Source organism: Macrotis lagotis, chromosome 8, assembly GCF_037893015.1.
Source record: "Macrotis lagotis isolate mMagLag1 chromosome 8, bilby.v1.9.chrom.fasta, whole genome shotgun sequence".
NCBI classification, from domain to species: Eukaryota; Metazoa; Chordata; class Mammalia; order Peramelemorphia; family Peramelidae; genus Macrotis; species Macrotis lagotis.
This window is the reverse complement of record NC_133665.1, coordinates 79,878,259-79,886,097: the sequence shown is the minus strand read 5'-3', so window position 1 is coordinate 79,886,097 and position 7,839 is coordinate 79,878,259. Positions and strand designations below refer to the sequence as shown.

General features: G+C 33.5%; 1 pseudogene; it reads right to left on the bottom strand.

Moving 5' to 3' along the window:
* Nucleotides 1-6,211: 6,211 nt before the first annotated feature.
* Nucleotides 6,212-6,960, bottom strand: LOC141494864 (small ribosomal subunit protein eS24 pseudogene; annotated as a pseudogene).
* Between the last annotated feature and the right edge of the window lie 879 nt (nt 6,961-7,839).

The following is a 7,839-nucleotide window of genomic DNA, read 5'->3' as shown; positions in this document are numbered from 1 at the left end:
GCAAAGCCCTGGTACAGGATTTAGACCTAGAGGGAGATACCGTAGACCAATTAAGAAATGAAGAAATAGGGGCAGCTAGGTGCCGCAGTGTGAGCACTAGCCCTGGAGTCAGGAGTACCTGAGTTCAAATCTGGACTCAGATAATTAATAATTATCTAGCTGTGTGGCCTTGGGCAAGCCACTTAACCCCATTGCCTTGCCAAAACAAAAAAACCTAAGAAAAAAAAAGAAATGAAGAAATACTCTACCTGTTGAATCTATGGAAAAGGGAGAGATTTATGACAAACAAGAAATAGAGCACATTATAAATTCCAAAAATGGGTGATTTTTGACTATCTTAAATTAAAATGTTTTTTTTGTGCTAATAAAACCAAAGCAGTCAAGAATAGAAGAAAAACAGAAACCTGAGGGAAAAAATTTTACAGTTAGTAGATTTTTTTGCATTTTACATACATATTTTGTTAAACATATTTTTCAAATTAGGAATTTTTGGAATGAAGAATTAGAATTAAGGAAAATAAATATAAAAGAGCATACAAATACAAATACAAAAAAAGCATTCATCTGATTTGGTAGGGGCATTTTGTTTTGCGTGTGTGTATGTGTGTGTTTTGTTTTGTTTTATTTTTCTTCCTCTGATTGGGAATGATATAATCCATAACCAGTCTAATACAGCTGTCCAACTTCTCTGAACTGTCAAGAGGAATTCTGTCCATCAAGGTTGTTCATCTCATAATGTTGTTGGTGTGTACTTCAACAACAATGTACACATTAACATTGTTCTCTTGACCCTTCTTCCTTCGTTCAGCATCAGATCCTGTAAATCATTCCATGCTTCTCTAGAGTCCAATCATTTATGGTTTCTTATAGAACAATGATATTCTATACTATTCATGTACTATAACTTGTTTAGTTATTACCCAATTGATGGGCATCTCCTCAATTTTCAGTTCTTTGCCATTACAAAAAAGAGCTGCTATGAATATTTTGTAACTTGTGGAAATTTTCCCAAGTTTTATGATTTCTTCTAGAAATAGGCCTATAATCAGAATTTCCAAGATGAGAAAAGGGAAGATGATCTCTGTTGCAGAGGCTGTGGGAGGATTGGGACATTGATGCATTGCTGGTGGATTTGTGAACAGATCCAACCTTTCTGAAGAGCAATATAGAACTCTGCCCAAAGAGCAATAAAACTATTCATACCCTTTGACCTAACAATTCAAATTCCAGAACTATATCCAGAAGAAATTGTAAAAAATGGGAAAATTCCTACATGTTCCAAAATATTCATAATGGTTCTAATAAAGGTCTCATTTCTAAAATATATAGAGAATTAAATCAAATTTATGTTTAAAAGCCATTATCCAATTGATAAATGGTCAAAGCATATTAAACAGACAACTTTCAAATGAAAGAATTAAAAATATGCCTAGTCATTTGAAAAAATGCCTCAAATCAACACTGATTAGATAAATGAAAATTAAAACAACTATGAGGTACCACCACACACCTATTAGATTGGCTAAGATGACAAAAATGGAAAATGTTTAATATTGGAGAGACTATGGGAAGATTGGAATACTAATTCACTGTTACTGGAGTTGTGACTAATCAACCATTCTGGAGAACAATATGGAATTTTGCCCTAAGAACAATAAAACTGATCATACCCTTTGACCCAGCAATAACAATTCTCGGCCTATATCCAGAAAAAAATCATAAAAAATTGGGACAAGTCCCACATGTACCAAAATATTCATAGCAGCTCTTTTTTTTCAGGTGGCAAAGAGTTGTAAATTTGAAGGCATGCCCATCAACTGGGAAATGGTTGAACAAATTATGGTATATGAATGTTATTAAATACTCTTATTTTATAAGAAACCATGAATGATTGGTCTTTAGAGAAGCACGGAAAGAATTACATGAACTGATGCTAAATGAAGGGAGCAGAGAGCAGAACCAAGAGAACATTGTACACAATAACAACAATACTGTGGGTTCAATCATGATGGATGCAGTTCCACCCAGCAATTCAGAGATCTAAGAAAATCCAGGAAACCTGTTATGGACAATGCCATCCTCAATCAGAGGAAAAAATCAAATACACACACACACATACAAATTCTCTGAATGGACACTATGTTCACTTTTTAAAAGCTCATATTTTTCGTCCCATCCCATGGTTTTCTTTCTTTTCCTTTAGTCCTATTTCCTTCTATACAAAATGACTATTATGTAAATATAGTAAACATAAAAGTATATGTCTAGTTTTAACCCGACTGCAGATGGAAGGGAACCTGTTAGAAAAATGTGTAACTTAAAAATATGCAAATGAATGAATGTTGAAAAACTTCTATAACATGTAACCAGAAAAATAAAATGAAATATCAATTTTTTAAAAAGAGATGGCTAAGTCCTTAAATCAGAATTAAATATGTTATTTCTACCTGTGTTCTGGTGCCAGCTCTACAGTCCTTGGTCCCAGGCAACATTTAAATGGGATGAGAAAATTCCTTTTAGCTCATCAAGTTTCTGATTGTCTGTGTTCCCTCAACTTTTCAGATTCAACCCAAGAAAAATATCAATAAGGTATGTGCACTCTGGTAAATACACTTCCTTTAGACTCCTAAAATGATTTTAGTTCTTATGCAAATAAGTCTAAAGGAGTCAAGTGAAGTAAAGAGGTCTCTCAAACTGGAGTTTAGAGTCTTCATTTTCTACATTGCAACTAGTGAATTGCCACCAGAAACAGTTTCTAATCTTTGTTCAGCATTCCTTCTAGGGATAATCTCCCAGGGATAATTTCTGCCTGAGACCTCATTGGTCTTCTTGCACTAATTAATATGTTTGTTTAATATATGCATTATGGATTGTAAACATTTACAGTATTTCGTTTCTTTTATATAGCACCTGGGAGAGCATTGCATGTGAACAAGTACTTCAATCATTCTATTGGATGATGATGAACTGCCTCTCTACTGTGGGTTTTGACTTCTTCACCCAGCAGGCAGCTATTTCCTTGATCTCCCTTCCACAGAAAAATAAACCAACTTTTTCTGTAATTTAAAAATACTTTTAGAGATTACTTGGTAGGAGATCGGTTATGGGATATTTTTAAACTATTTGTTCTTTTTTTAAAATGGTAATGTTTTCTCCTTGGGTGGAGTAGATGGAAATTGGGTTTGAAGAATAGAATTAGAGAAGGGATTTTTAAAAATAGTACTAGGTAAAAATTATTTAGAACCTGAAAGATGGAAAAAGAAACCACAGTCAGTTCAAGCCTTCTAAGCAGTCTTGATCTTACAGTGAGTCTAGGTGAGTAAAATGCCCTCCAGAGAGTAACATTTCATGCCTAGGAAGAAGTTATTTACTTCATACAGGAAAATACTTTCCTCTAAAGTGGGGCCCGGGCTCAGCATAATATTGGATTTGGCCAATCATGGAAATAGACTGTAAATATTCTATGTTCTTAACATATTTTCACTAACATCTAGATTAGGGGTAACTTTTTTAAAGACTTGATTCAAAGACAATTTTTTCCCTTTAAATTTGAATGGCATATCTTGACCAATGTATGTTTAAATGCAAATTTATATTGGAAGATCTTATTATTTGAGGTGTTGATTGAAAATATTATTTTTCCCCCTTTGAGGGTAAACCACATCTTCCCATCTCTTTGGTGTCCAGAGGATGGAAACTCAGGAAAAGAGATTTTTCTTGTTGGGTCTTATTAGATCTTATTCCATTGCATTGGAACCATTTCTATATGAGAGAAAATCTATTTCTTGAATCAGTAGATTTTCTTAAAGTATGCATCACTTTTTCTTTAGGGTGTAGATACTTCTTTTCAGTTTTGCTCAAGTCTCTCTTGTCAGAATAACAAAATTTAAATTGAATTCATCAAAATTTTTGTAACAGATACCATAAACAAAAGTGTAAAATACAAACATTTGTTCAATCAAGAGTCAATAGATATTTATTAAGTGTCTCCTAGGTAGAGATAAAAACACCCACTTCTGTCCTGTAGGAACATGTGGTCTATATAGAGAGGTTAAAAATAATAATAATTTTATAATTCCCATTGTTCTTAGCTTACTTCCATAATTTTTTGAAATATAGTATCCAGATTTTGGGTTTTTTTTCCCCAACATACTTTCCATGGATCTCAGTGATCCTAATTGTCAATTTTTATCCTATTTTTCAGGCAATTGTTCTTGTTTATATTTCACAGCCTTTCAATTATATCATCTTTTTACTTTTTAAAAATATTTCTTGTTAAATGATAATACACCAAGAATTTTTGTATTTCCATCCTTCTTTTCTTTTTTCAATGTTTCTACTTTTTCTAAGATTTTCCAACTACTTTTTAAAGCTGTTTCTAATCTTTCCAAGTTTTTTCTTAAAATCTTAATTTTTTTATTTCTTATCTCTTCATTTATTTTATTACATATTCCATTGGTCATATATTATGCCTCCTATGGGTCCTTTGGCAAATTCTTTCTTTTTTTCTGTTATTATATGATTATTACATGATTATCCTTTTCTTTTTCAAGTTCTAACCTGGATGCCTCTTTACAACATTTCTCCATTGTGTTAATTTTCTTGTGTTTCTAGATTTTTTTCAGTTGTAGATTAAGAGCCAGAAGGATCCTCAGAAGCTATCAAGTTCAGTTCCCTCATTTTGCAAACAAAAAATCTTACACATAGAAAATTTAAAAAGACAACTAGGTCATACAGTGTATAGAGCACTGAACCTGGAGTCAGGAAAACTTGAGTTTAAATGTCACCTCATTGACTTACTAAATGTGTGATCTTGACAAGCCACTTGATTACTATCTGCTTTGGTTTCCTCAACTATAAAATGGGGAATAATAATAGGACCTAAATCCTTCATAATATTTATAAAGTGTTTAACATTTAGCAGTGTTGTTATCATTAGCTATTATTAAATGACTTGCCAATATTGACACACTAGTAAATGTCAGTTTGAATCCAAACCTTCCTGACCCCAAGTCCAGGACTGTGTATATACCACACCACTGTCCTTTCCGCTAGGCTTTCCATTGGGGATGGCTGATTTCCCCTTTGCTGCTTCTGCTCCACTCCTCTTGGAATTACAGTCTGCAGGCAGGACCAATTATAGGAGTGGATGGTTGCTGGCAACTATATTGACTTCTCAGACTCAGAGAAATATTATTACCCTCTTCAAGTATTTGAATAGTATGTGAAGAGGGATTAGACTTAACTTTTTAAACATTAGAGAGAAGAACCAGGAATGATAAATAGAAGATTTAAAGAGCAAAAATTAGATTTAAAGTTTGGAAGCAGCTCCAACAACTAAGGATAACTTATAAGTAGGTTGACTTCTGAAGAAGAGGATTTTCATAGATGTGCTATTTCTATTATCATTTAAGACATTGATAAAAATTCTAAATGGTATATTACTGGTATAATACTGTAATGGTATATTGTAAATATATATATATATGTATATATATATACATATATATATATAGTATATGGTATATTGTCTATAAAAATTCTTTTAGATCAGTTCATTGTAGAGCTCCTACTAAGTTTACATCAAACCTTTAATGACTATTCTTTGAGGCTGGTCATTCAACCAGTATCAAAACCATATAATTGTTCTATTAATCAGCCCTCTTTTCTCATCTTTTCTGCATGCACCACTTTATCAAGTACTTTGCTAAAATCTAGGGAAGCTATGTGTAACATCTCCATATTTTACCAGTTTAATAAAACCATCAATAATGAAATTAGTTTGGCATTACCTAATATTTATGAAGTCCTACTATCTCTTTGTCATCACCATATCTTTTCCTAGATTTTAAATTACCAATTAATCAAATGGTAAATCAATAAACATTTTATTGCATTGGTCAAAGTTCAGTGACTAGTGAATTGGACCACTTCTAGTCTAAGGATTTAAATAATAAATTCCTTTAATAAAAATATTAAAATGCCCTATATAAAAGCATTCCTCTACACAGGTAAAAAGAATTAACAGGAATGCAATCCATGATTGGTCAATGAGCATGCCTTATTGGCCCTTCTGAACATGTAAAGATATTTTGTAACTGATTTTATCAAATAAACCATTTGATGAAGAGAAACCTGTTTGACTGGCTGCCAATTAGAACTACAGTGCTTTCTTTTTTTCTTAAGGTTTTAAATAGTTTATTTAGGCTCTGATCAAAAACCCATTTTATCCTCACAGATAAATATCATCATAGTGTCTTTTATTCCTTCTTTAAAGAAATTTCCAGCTCACTGTCTGCCAAACTGACAGCTGTCTTTGCAGTACTCCTCACTTTCCTCATTCTGTTCTTTCACTGCTTTCTTGATATCTTTTTCTTCTCTTATAGATCATGCTTTTCAAGACTGTGCTTTGGATCATTTTTTTTTGCATGGTCAAGGGAATCATAAATCATTACAAATTCTGTTGTTTTGCAACCATCAAAATGGGCTCTGAACACAAAGACAAAAATGACATGTAGAGTTGTCTTATATTTGGCTAGTTTTTCTCAAATTGCAATCTTAGTCACCATGGCATTTCCAGGATGAAGGACATCTATAACCATCTGTTTATGATGAGGATGTCTATTTTTCTTGAACTTTCTTATTCTGATGGTTACAGAATTATTCATACTTGGAGTATGGTTCTCAGCTGGTTTCAACATTGGAGAGAACAGGAGGTCTCCAGAAGATGGGCAGAGAGAAGAGTCAAGATCCCAGGAAGACTCACTATGGAGACCCACTTGGCTCACACATTCTGCGGCTATTTTCAGAGCTTACCTACTAAGGCTAGGGTCCACACAACTGTCTGCTCAGCTGATTAAGTCTGGCAAATTAAGGTCCTTCTGCCTTTCATTCTGTCTCACTTGTAGATGCAAGACAGATGGCATCTAGATCTCAGTAAGATTCACCATGGTGGTCCTAGTGTAGGTATGGTGGCCTCTTTCAAAAGTCAGACAGAATCACACCCTTATTATGACTCCTTCCTACCTAACTGCATTCCATTGAGACAGTTTTGAAGGGGATAGAACTCAGGGCCTCCCTCTGAGGCTGAAAGCAGTCTAGGAATATAACCCTCTGTTGTTTCCTTTTTTTGTGGTTTGTTCTTTCCTATATTTACTGAAGGAGATTAGAGATATCTATGACTTTGTGAGCTTCAAAAATTCAGGAGAGCCAAGCAATAGGAGCAAAGTTCAAACCAAGTTTTAGTTAACAGTCATTTCAGCATTGATATCCTCAAGAACAAGTGAGAAAAGGATGTGTGAGACTAGACTAAGACACAAAGTAATTCAAAACTATGATGTATTTGAAAACAAACTTGAATGTTATATAGATAAGAAGTTACGTCTGAGCCTATTCTCTAAAGGGATCAATAGTTATGTAGGGAAGAACATTTCTCTAAGACATCGGGGGGAAATATTTGTGCTACTGTTCTTGATGTATCTATAATTTATATAAGTTTTTGTAAAACATAAATGATGCTTATTAGTTAAATGAAACTGAGGACCTTAGTTACTTGTGGCTAATAGGAAGAATACATAAGAATGAGATTTTTGAGCTAGTAGCATTAGAGAAGAATCCCTTAAGACTGCCCCTGGAACCTTGAGGAGGTTTTTGCTTTGCTCTAGAAGAATTATTTGCTAGAGAAGTATAAAATCAAATAAGAAAACAAGGAGGTTTAAACCAATAACCCTCAAGGACACAGAGATAGATCCTAGGTCAGTGCATCTGGAGCAAGTTAATTCAAATTGAACTGCTTGATAACTTCTTCACTCAAAACAGTTATAACTAGAATTGTGTTGT